The 12,139-nt window shown below is 43.5% G+C and overlaps 1 protein-coding gene across 2 annotated transcripts in view; it reads right to left on the bottom strand.

Annotated features, from left to right (window-relative positions):
- Hs2st1 (heparan sulfate 2-O-sulfotransferase 1) overlaps positions 1-12,139 on the bottom strand; it is a 139,142-nt gene that overhangs the window by 79,078 nt on the left and 47,925 nt on the right. The gene's annotated exons all lie outside the window — the stretch shown is intronic.

Raw genomic sequence — 12,139 nt, 5'->3', positions numbered from 1 at the left:
GAGGGAGTCAGGGCAGGCACTGATTCAGAGACCATGGAGGAGCATGGCTCACTGGCTTGCTCCTCGTGACTTGCTTGGCCTCCCTATAGCACCCTTGTTCAGAGGTGGCACCACCCACAGTGGACCGGACCCTCCCACATCATCGCTATCAAGACACTGTCCCATGAACTCGCCTACAGAACGATCTTCTCGAGGTGTTTTCCCAACCAAAGTCTCCTCTTCCCAGACCACTGTGGCTTGTGCCAACTTGACAACAAACAAACAAACAAACAAACAAACAATCCAGCACCAGACATGTTGGAGCTTGCCTTTAGTCTCAGCAATCAGGAAATGGAGAAAGGCAGATCTCTTCAAGTTCTGGGCCACACTGACCTACACTGTGAGACACTCTCTCAAAGAACCAAACCCTTACGCAACTACCACCAAATACAAAGAAGCTAACCAGTGCAGCCTGCATATGATAACAGGACCTCTCATCAAAGAGGTTAGACGAGTTTTGAAATGAAAGCCAGCTGAAACCATGACAACCGGTATGTAGGACACATAACCTGAAGGAATCCGAGAAACAGCACTGAGGCTCCTGACTCTCTCTGTAACAGGGTCCATAAGAGCACCTCACAGATATTCTACCCATGTGACAGATGAGATGACCTTCTCTGCCTTTTTTCAAGGGCATTTAGCTTGGGGCGGGGGGAGGCCTAGATAATGTTTCTGGTAAAGTGTGTACATTTTACATTAAATGTTAGTTACAGGCACTTTTTTTTGGTCATTTCTGTAAGTGATTAAAGCTGTCAAAGCTTGGCGAAGGTGGGCAAGCTACCTGCCTGAGAGCTGTCGAACCCAGTCACCACTGCTTAAGACCAGGCACAGGGGAAGTGCAAGCACACACATGTGTGTGTGTCATTAGACTTGGCTTTGGCCACACTGTGTGTGACACTGCCGCTGTCACTCTTTAGAGCCACTCAAGGTGGTGGCAATCACAATCCTGCTCCTTCTGCTAGCGCTCAAGGAGTTGTTGATGGAGCAGTCACTTCTTTGGTGATCCCATGAGCAGCTGTCTGCCAGCAGCTGTCTTTGCTACTTTCAGAGTCTCACAGCTGCTCAGCCACTGGGCTAGCTAAAGGCGCCCCAGGGAAGACTACACTAGATGGAAAACCTCCCTTTTAAGAGATCACTTCAGCCATAGATGTTGCAGAAGACCTAGCCCTCAACTGCCCTGGATGTACCTGCCCTCCTTGCATACATCACCACTCTATTGGGGAGGACTTCCCATGACCATAGACAGGCAAGATACTGAGAGAGTTAAGACAAAGTCTGTAGTGAGCCAGCAGAAGCCTGTACATGGCTGTCCAGACCAGGAGCCCTCTGCTCACACCCATCAGGTCAGTCTAGGAGACCACCCTCTGTGCACTTGGCACTGCCTCCCTTTATTCTACAGCTCAGGTTCCAATTAAACTTCTGTATCAGGTTGATTTTACTGTCTATGTGTCATTTATTTTAGGCAGAGTGATTTGAACCAGAGAATAACTAGGCTGCAGGCTGCAAGCAGACCAAGCATCCAGAGGGCAGCTGAAAAGTTCCTGAGGCCCAGGAGCAGCCTGCGAAGGTAATGAAAGGCTCTGGCTGCTGGAAGACCGAGACAACCATGGGCCACCAGCTGCCAATGAGCCACCTACCACAAGTGGCTGAGGCTGAGCTAACAGTGCCTTAGGAACTACTTTACCTACTTGTGATTTCTGCCTACATCAAGTAAATGACCCTCAGCTAAAGGGTGACACCTACACAGAGGACAGGAGTAGCCTTATCTCCACAGGCATGAATGTCAAGAGGAATGTAAACCAAGGGGACAAGGTAAATGACTATTTATGACACTCTGTACCTATTCTAGAGCAGCCTTCTATCCCCTTCTACCTAGTCAATCCTAGAACAGACACAGTTTCAGCTACAAAAAAGTCCCTGGGTCGCATTTTCTCTCCTGTATGCTTTTCTCTCATTAACTGTCTTTCAATCAATCTACATTACCACTAACGCAGCTTTTATTTGACACACATTTACAGAGAGATTCAATGTGTTTGTGGTGAGCTGGAAAGCTGATGCAAGCAGTCAAGGGTCTTGGTGCTTTTTTAGAGAACCCAGGCCCATTTTCCCAGCTCATGCATAATTCGTTTTTAACTCCAGTTCCAGAGGATCCAATACCCTCCTCTGACCTCCATAAGTACAAGGTATATATATGGTACACATGCATACACAAAATGTGTTGGTGATATGAAAATGCAAACTACAGCTATCTCTAACAAATTTGTATCCCAGAGAATTGTATCAATCTATTACCTGAATTGGAAGGACTAAGCAGAAATGTCAGGACAGGGTAAAGGAAACAAATCAGGAGTGGTAAAGGATACTCTACCATGTCTTTTTTTTAAAGACATATTTATTTATTTTATGTACATGAGTACACTGTATCTATCTTCAGACACACCAGAAGAGGGCATTGGATTCCATTACAGATGATTGTGAGTCACCAATTGGTTGGGAATTGAACTCAGGATCTCTGGAAGAGCAGTCAGTGCTCTTAACCACTGAGCCATCTCTCCAGCCCCACTCTACAGTTTTTAAAGGCTCTTTTTTTTCTTTTGTGCTGAGAAACAGGAAGAACTCTTTAGGTAAGGAAATCAGGACTCACACTAAAGACCAAAACCATTACAAAGTCATAGAACCTAGAACTCACTGAGATGTTCTAGCACTGGCCTTCTGAGATGCTGTTGGTAATTGCGCTGCAATTCTCTTAGAGAAAGTAAGGTAGGAAGTCTTAGCAGCAGTTACAAAGATGTCTGCTATCAACTCCGCATCATCCTTAACCACTTTTCAAATCTCAGCCATCAGAAGACTCAGAAGAATCGTTTTCTAAAAACCTCAGTTGTGGGTGTTGGAACGAGATGTCCAGCACAGACGGGGTGGGGGCGTTTGAACATTTGGTCCACAGTGATGGCAACGCTTGCGGAAGGCGGTGGGTGCAGTGATATACTTGCTAAGGAAGTATGTCACTGGTGGCTGGCTTTGGATTAAAAGCATCATGCTGCCTCCAGTTTCCTCCCTTTGTTTTGTGATTGATATTTAAGTGTGGGTTCTCATACTCTTCCCTCTACTGTAGATTCCAACACTCCAGAACTGTAAGCCTAAATAAACTCTTCTATGATCGCTTTTGTCAGGGTGTTTTATCACAGCAATAGAAAAGTAACTAATATAGAGTTACCAAGTGTCTTAAAGATCCTTGCTGTAAAGAGACACCATGACCATGGCAACTCTTACAAAGGAAAACATTTATAATTGGGACTGGCTTCCAGTTCAGAGGGTTAGTCCATTATCCTCACTCGGGAAATATAGTGGTCTATAGGCAGACATGTTGCTAAAGCAATAACTGAGAGTTCTATGTCTGGATAGCAGGCAGGAAGAGACAATGAGCCACAAAACCTGGCTTGAGCTTCTGAAACTTCAAAGCATCCCGAATGCCACCCTCCAGCAATGCTGTTCCTCCAACAAGGCCACTCCCTGTGAGTCTATGGGGGACATTTTCATTCAAACCACCATACCAAGTCTCAGTTATGAAAAGATTCAGAAAAGCCTTTTATAAAATGTTAATCTCCCTATGGCACGCGTTAACTCTTCTGGCTGGTGAGATGGATCAGCAGGCGAAGTCACTTGCCCTCAAGCCTAATAATCTATGTTTGATTCCCAGGACTCACATGGGACAAGGGAACTGCTCTCTGACCTCCATATGTAAACTACGTACAGAAACACATACACACACACACACACACACACACACGAGAGAGAGAGAGAGAGAGAGAGAGAGAGAGAGAGAGAGAGAGAGAGAGAGAGAGAGAATGCAAATGCAATGAAATAATGAAAATCGGATCTTCTCTTAGACTCTGACTTCCAGTGCAAGTGATGGAAACTGGCAACCTTTATTTGGGGCAGTATGAGAAGTGACTCTCTTCCTGGCAATCTGGATAATTAAAAAGGACTCAGTGGTCTCAGAATCAAAAGGGTGCACATGGAAGTGGCAAAAGTGGCAAGGCTGTGTGCGCTCATCTGAGTGACCACACACTCAGAAGCTGAGCCAATGAGTTACCTGTTGCAACAGCTGCAAGGATGGATCCCCAAGAATAATCTTTTAGGTCTCAGCAGAGAAGCAGCAGGGGTAGCACTGATATATCCCAGGGGAAAGGACGAGCAAGGTCTCCATAGGGAAGAGACCAACACTCACAGGCACACCAGCGCTGAGCCTGAGCAACGCGTGCTCTGTGCAAAGGAGCAAAGCTCTGCTTGAAAACGTGTCTGGAGAGGTTGGAGGAAGACTCGTGTTCACTGGGCTTGAAGCACATAAAGCAGAAGTATTACTTCTGAAATTCTTACTGCGTGAGACTCACCGCGACACCTTCTAAGACAGCTGCTTGGTGAAGCCAGACCGAAGTACAAACTTTTATTGGAAGCAGATAAAAGGAACTTGTCTTAGGCACTGCCTTGGACTTCAGACTCCATCTTACCCAAGCTGACCAACTCCCTCTCTAATCAACAATGGTTCCCCAAAACATAATGCCTTCTCCTATCCACAGAAAGAAAAAAATTAATTTGATTGATTGGGCACAAACATTTAGGTTCAATGTCAGCAGACAATGATCAAATACTTGGAAAAGCCCCCAATTCTCCATTTCTGGTCGGTAAAAATTCTAACTGTAACCTGGCCCAGGGGCTTGCAGGTTTTATGCTTATAAACCCTGCTTCAACCCCTACTAGGCTCCAGAGTCCCCGTCTGGTGGCTGGGATCGATCAGTGACCCTGCTTATGTGGTGGGAATAAAGAAAGACTTTGCTGCTTCACAAGGCCACTAGAGCTTTCTCCCCTTAGCCACACAATGAACACGGATGGTGTGACACCTCTTAACAAGGTGTTCAGCGCCAACCACATTCGCAGAGGCTGCAATACTGACCTCAGTCTTACCTGGCTTTGGAAGCAGTGGTGAGGGAGAGAGAACAGAGGTGCTCTTTCCTTTTCTGAACACAGCTCTCGGCAGTAAATGCTTCATCATTTGGTCAAGTGGCACTTCAGGGAGGCTTGGAACAAACCTGTTTCTGATCATTAATTCCATGGCTTACACAGATAGCATAGCTTCCAGGGCAAGCCGATTTTTAAGAAATAAAGAAGATAAGGCAAAGTGCTCCCTCAACTCTATACTATATAATTGGTGAAAGAAACTGAGATAGAATAAGACAAGCATTTCCTGCAACTAAATCAATCGATGCCAACCTTCCATCGGCAGTGCTTACAGGGTGTGAGGTTGAGATTTTTCCCAATATTATTCATTCTTGACCCCTGAAACAGCATGCAGATATTCGGCAGAGAACACAACTAAGAGTTTCTATTTTTAAAAGTCTACAATTTGGCCAAGCAGTCCTCAAATGAACAACGGTCTACTTAATTTGTCTATAAAATGAGTTGATATGGTTTATCATTATTCCAGAGTAAGCAAACACATTTTAAAGGATATCTGCATCTAATAGTGTACTTAAAAAAAAAATCTCTTGACATGTATGTTTAACTGCTCTATTTTTCGGCAATCGCTACTAAGAAACATTCCTATTCTCCACTGATGAAGAGAAATTGTAGGCTGTCTGTGTAACACATGCAGAGACTGAGATGGGACCCCACTCTGTTCAGCAGACAGACTTACCTGCAGAGGGTACATACACTCTGTTACTGCAGAAGTAAAACTTAAAGACCCTCTAGCATGAATATCATACAATATTCTGGGGAGCTATTTATATTAATAATCAATTATCTGGAGAGTAAAGTGATAGTGGGAATTATGCTTAGAATCTTAATAGATTTATAGACCTGGGCCACCCTAACATTTTCAGTTCTTGAAACACAAAGCACTTCCGGATGCTGTGCTCAGTCCTTCAGATTTTCACAGAACACAGAGGAGGTCCTGACACTGCTCTAAGCAACTGAAACGGCATGAAGGAATGAAAAGAATCCCCCTAGCAGATTGAGAGTTAATAACATTCCAAGTGAGAGACCTGCTTACTATGTTAAAAGACTAACAGTGGGAAGCACAATAAAGCCAGGGAATCCAATGTACTCTGATGGTACTAGTACTACAACTTAAATCCGGATAGTCAAGATTTCATCTCGATAGTGTCATCTGACTGATGTGCTGAAGGTAAGCAGCACACACCTTCCAGGTCCTGAGAGAGGGTACCAGATACAAGGTCAAGCGCTGCTTGCAAGAGCGTGACTCCTTTGCTAGAATCAGCTAGAGGACACGTCCCTATACTAAAGTTCATGTCCATTTTTAAAAATATTTTTCCTTCGAAGTCTTTCTCTTCTGCAGTTCCCTTGGAGTCCAGGAATGACAAGACTGATCTGTAACTGTCTTGAGGACAAGGGACTACTCCTGAGCAAGACCAGGCTAGCTTCCAGATGAGGACGATCAATCACCTGTGATGGACTGCACGTCAGAACAGAAGCAATCATCTCAGGGAAACATCCACTCCACAGTGGCCCAGCAATGCCACCTTCTCCAGCAGCCTTGCAGAACCAAAGCTGACCCGACATGAGCGTCAGACCCCTGGCCTGACCTCGATCACCTATGCAAACCACAAGCCTCCCTTGTTTCTGGTTTGGTTTTGTTTTGTTTTTTTAAATATTCTCAAACTTTCTCTCAGCCCCTTGGAAATAGACCTGGCACTACCAAAACCCTGATTAAGAACTTTAATCTCATCTGCTATTAATTTCTTTCAGGAGATAAAACATATCCGTAAATCCAAGGCTCACAGTTTGGGCACCTTTGGGGGTATTTTATTGTATCCCATGGATAAGGATCAAAACACTGGACTGTAGCAGGGGACACAACAATGTGTCACTGAGACACCAACCAGAAGGACTAACGGGCCTGAAATTAAGAAATTAAACAGAGCACAGCAAACAAGGTCCAGCAAACACCATTGGTTCTGTGCATTACAGAGCATTTACTGTACTGCTCTCTTAAGCAGCCATGCCAATATCTGCTTCTATGCTAGCACTCAGGAGGCTGGAGAAGGAAGGGGGGCTATACTTACAAACCCACTTTAATAAAACGATTTTCTAAAGTCAAAGAGTACTCACCAAACATACCAGAGAACGTATCCTTTATTTGGAGAAATTAGGTCTGCTGTTAAAAATAACAAATAAGCAAACAAAAACAAAACCCAAAGATCTTGGAAATGCACTTTTAAATTCTCTGAAAAGAATGAAACCAAACTCATTACTACATTACAAACAGTAAGGATAGGGGCTGGAGAGATGGCTCAGAGGTTAGAAGCACTGGATGTTCTTCCAAAGGTTCTGAGTTCAATTCCCAGCAACCGCATGGTGGCTTACAACCATCTATAATGTGGTCTGATGCCCTCTTCTGGTGTGTTTAAAAAAACAGCTACAGTGTAGTCATATAATAAATAAATATATCACACACACACAGTAAGGATCATCTCCCATGCCAGATGGAACTCCTAAACTTAGTGCCTGTCATAAAGCAAAAAGATTCTTGCTACTTTCTTTAAAACAAACGGACGAATGAACAAACAGTAAAACAGAAGCAGGTGCCAGCTCTTCCCTTCCTTGTGGTTGTCACAGACCCAAACTGTACCTGGTGTGTACTGAGGTAGACAGAAGTCAGGAGGTCTTATGTGTTGGAAGAAGATACCAAGGGCTAAGGCTTTGAAATCTTGAAACTTTAGCTCGATCCTGCCTTTCAATGACTGCTTCAAGAAGCACCTGCACAGCCCCAAGCTCCAATGTCTTTAGCTTGTAATTAATGAACACCAGTATTAAGTTGTAAAAAGGATGACAGGAGGCCAATATTTAGGACACTAGGGAGTTCTTGGCACCCTTTAATCTCTTGTAAATTCTTACAAGATACTTAAAATAGCTGTGTTCAATCAGATAAACTACTCCAAGTAAGAAATGGCACAGTATAACTATTTCTTCTAAGCATGCAGCTCATGGGAAGCTACTTAAATCCTCTAAGAAATAGGATCAGGCTGAATAAGCCTCCCCCGCCCCCCATCTCTCTCCTCTTATTGAATGATTACACATGGAAACCCCCAGATCCCCGCCCCCCTGCTGCACTGGGGGTGCTCTGGAGAAGTGTCTTCCTGGAGAATGCTGAGTGGGAAGATGAACACACACTGTAAAGCCATACTGTAAAGCAGGCACCTAGGTCAACATGCAGCTGTTAATTTTAAATAAAGCATTCATCCCCAGGCCTTCCTGGCATCGTCTGACATTCTTCTCGTAATAACTGCCTAATGTCACGTATCTGAGGTAGCTGGACCGATGAGGTGACTTCTGAGGCTGATTTTTGTTGTTGTTTTTGTTTTTCAAGACAGGGTTTCTCTGTGTAGTCCTAGTCCTGGCTGTCCTGGAACTCACTCTGTAGACCAGGCTGGCCTTGTACTCAGAAATCCACCTGCCTCTGCCTCCCGAGGGCTGGGATTAAAGGCGTGCGCCACCACGCCCGGCCTGAGGCTGATTCTTGTCTGTAATCTATCCACTTTACGAGGTTAGAAATGCTGCTGTTGGAACAATGGTAAACAAAATACAGCATGAACCCACAATCCAGCAGTGCTCAGCATTAAAACAATAAACTTCTACCAGGCATAGTGTCTTACACCTGTAATGCCAACACCTTGGAGGATAAGGCTGAGGTCCAGGTCATCCTGGGCTACCAAGTGCGATGCTGTCTCAAAATCATCCCCCACCCCCCGCCCAAAGTGTCAGAATTCTGATACACACTAGAACATGAATGAACCCTGCAAACGGTGTGCCAGTGTTAAGGTCAGGTGTTGCACGGTTGGTTTCTCCCCACAGAGTACCTGCAAACCTTAGGTCCACAGAGACACAGAATATAAGTATGTACCAAGAGTGGGAGCGGGAGCGGTCGGCCAATGGGTAGAGAGTTCTTGAGTGGCACAATGACACTTCCTGAGGAGACAAGTGGTAAAGGTTGCCAGGTCAAAGGACTCGATGTCACCAGTTAACAGTAGGTAATACACTCAACACAGCTCTCAAAACATAAAGTACAAATGAACAATACACATGAGAAAAATGTCCTAGCTAGCAGTGAAATGCAAAGTAGAACTATGTTGAGATTCCATCTTACTCTAGTCAGAATGGCCAATCACAGGGAAAAAAGAGAGAGAGAGAGGGGGGGGAGGGGGAGAGAGGGAGAGAGGGAGAGAGAGAGAGAGGGAGAGAGGGAGAGAGGGAGAGAGAGAAATAACAGCTCTGGAAACCATGTGGAACCAGGGGAATGAATCCTCATATACTCCTAGTAGAAAGAGAACTTAATCCAGCCATACGGAAATCAGTATGGATTTACAAAAGCAAGCAAGCAAACAAACAAAATCTAAAATTAGATCTATCATATGACTCAGCTGTAGCACCTTGGGTATTTCCCCAATGGACTTTAAGTCAGTATGTCACAGAAAGACTTACACATCAGTCAGTGTTTATTGCTGACAGTCACAATAGCTAAGTTATAGAACCAGCCTAGGAATAGATATAAAGTTAACAAAGAAATGGATAAAGAAAATATGATGTACACACATATACACACAGAAATTTTATTCAGCCATAGAGAACAATAAAAAATGTTGTTTGCAAGAGAATGGATAGAAATAGAGATTGACATAATAAGAATATCATCAGTCAGTCTCAGAAAGACAGATATTGCATGTTTTCTCTCATGTACGAATCTTAGACATAATAAAAGATACAGAAAATTATGTACATACATCTGACATAAATGTAGATGCCAAACTAGGAGAACAAAGGGGACTGGACGGAGGGGGGGGGGGGATAAAGGGAAAGAGAGAACTGTATGAGAGGAGTCCATTACATACTCACATGACAATGTTCCATGTAACACACTACCACATGCATGCAGTAAGTGCATGCCACTCTGCATCACTAGGATGAAATACCCAGTGGCTTCGCTACCTAGACGGGAAGTGATTTATAAACACTGAAAGCTATTACTGTGTTACTATGCAAACACATTAGTGAGATAAGTATCAGCACAGAGCTGTAGCCAGTGAATTCTTTAAGAAGGGAAGGGAAATAATTCACTATCTGTTCAGAGACCCCAAGAGTATGAATTACACCACAAGTAATGTAGGATGAAGGACTGGGAGTCAAGGACTAAAAGGTGTATTTTCTTTTCTTCACTAAAACCAATATCTGCCTTAAAAGCTAATTGAAAATAGTCAATTTTGCTATGAATCTTTTGCCACAATTTTAAAAAGGTACATACAGCTAAAAATTTTAAGTACAAACCCCTAAGAATTAGTATTTTCTAATGAAAACATTTCATCTTTTAGTGAAGTAAGATAAACTCATATATTTCATAACAGCTATTCACTATTACTATCAGTTTAAACAATTTATATTAATATGCATTTCTAACTATATAGTTGCTATTTAACTATAATAAAATATTCTTCAACATTTAAATACCCGGTAACGTGAAATTCCACAGCCACAAATTTTACTCAACATTTAACTACAATATATCTGATAATTTAGACACTAGTCTATTTAAATGCAGCAAATGTGACTCCTGGCCACAGATGCTAGGATGCTGATAGAAGAAGAACAGTTCTCATCAACGCCATGTCAAAGCCAGAGTTCAGAGCTAACAATCGGAGGATAGTGCCTGTTATTCATCTTCTGTAGTAAACGTGTCCAGCAGAGGCACATTGAAGGTTCTTTCCTCTTCTCTTTAACTGATGCAGTTTTTTGTTCACTAACTATAACAACAGAATCTGGACACATGAATGATAATCAATTAGGACAGATGACAGTCCTCTCCTCCATCGCTCCCATGTGCTGGAAGGTTTGTACTCTTCTGTGTTTGAGCTGTGTCTGGGACTGCTGGGAACTGTCTCCCGAGAACCAGTTTCTCCCATCTGTTTGCTCCTCTCTCGGTCCTTCCCACGACCCACTCCCCCAGTGTGTCATTCTGGAGTGATTTCTGCTTTCCCTCTATGAATGGAGCCTGTAGTTTCTTCCCACTAATGACTGCTGCTTTGTGGTATTTGCTGTCCAGTGTGTGGCTTCTTTAATTGAATACAGGATCTTGCAGTTCCACTTTCCCAGGCGTTGAAGGATTATCCCATTTTTATGGTTGACTAACATGCCACTGTGTTACATGCTATGTTAAAACTCCACTCACCGGGTGATGGACACTCTGGTTGACTCCACACCTTGGCTATTGTGAACACTCCTGCAGATGTCACAACTTCATTTCCTTTGACTGAATGCTTGCTCAGGTGATGGTGCTGCTGGGTCAGATGTGAGTTAGGACAGACACACTGCAGTGTGTTCTACCTTGAAACACTGATATTCAGTGAGATATCTTAGTGACATTGAACATAAGAATTGATAAACTCTTAAAATTCTCAAAAACTCTAATAATTTTGGTTTGCTATGATCTTTTTATTGGCTTTTGTGTGTTAGGGCCGGATGCATTAAGCGCGTTCTCTCAGCTCTGTTCTATTTCGTGCGTTCTCCACTCTGTACTTCGGCCTCACTGGAGGCCGAGAACTGTTGCTGAGGTGTTCAGGTGGAGCTCAGTGGAACAGCACTTGACTAGAAAAATAACAAGCCATAAAAACTTTACCAAATTGTTGGTAGATTAGAGAGATGCTGCTTACTAAGCGCTATAGTATTGTCTTGGAGAGGGACTGGGGTAAAAGACTCATCTCAACTGCAGGGCTGCTGAAACCTCAAGTCCGGATTACTAAGGACAAAGCTTCTCTTCCCATGCTCCCATGCTCAGGGATTCAGAGTGAGTCTCAGTAAATGTCACCACAATGTCTGTGCCATTCTAGGCTATGACATTGTAAATCTGTACTGTCTTAGCTCTGCCAAGTCAGTATGATCTGAAAATACCGAAAAGTAACCACAGATGTGCCAAGCCTTACAATACACACAAATACTGCACACAGCACACATTAATAGCTAACGGCACACAAAGTCAGGGTGTGTGGTAAACAGAAATAGTAATTTTTCAAGAGAGGTCTCCCAAGTAAAAGCA

Source organism: Mus caroli, unplaced genomic scaffold (assembly GCF_978045245.1).
Source record: "Mus caroli unplaced genomic scaffold, Mus_caroli_1 scaffold_3, whole genome shotgun sequence".
NCBI lineage: Eukaryota > Metazoa > Chordata > Mammalia > Rodentia > Muridae > Mus > Mus caroli.
Note: the sequence above shows the minus strand (reverse complement) of the source record. Positions and strands in the feature narration are given on the sequence as shown.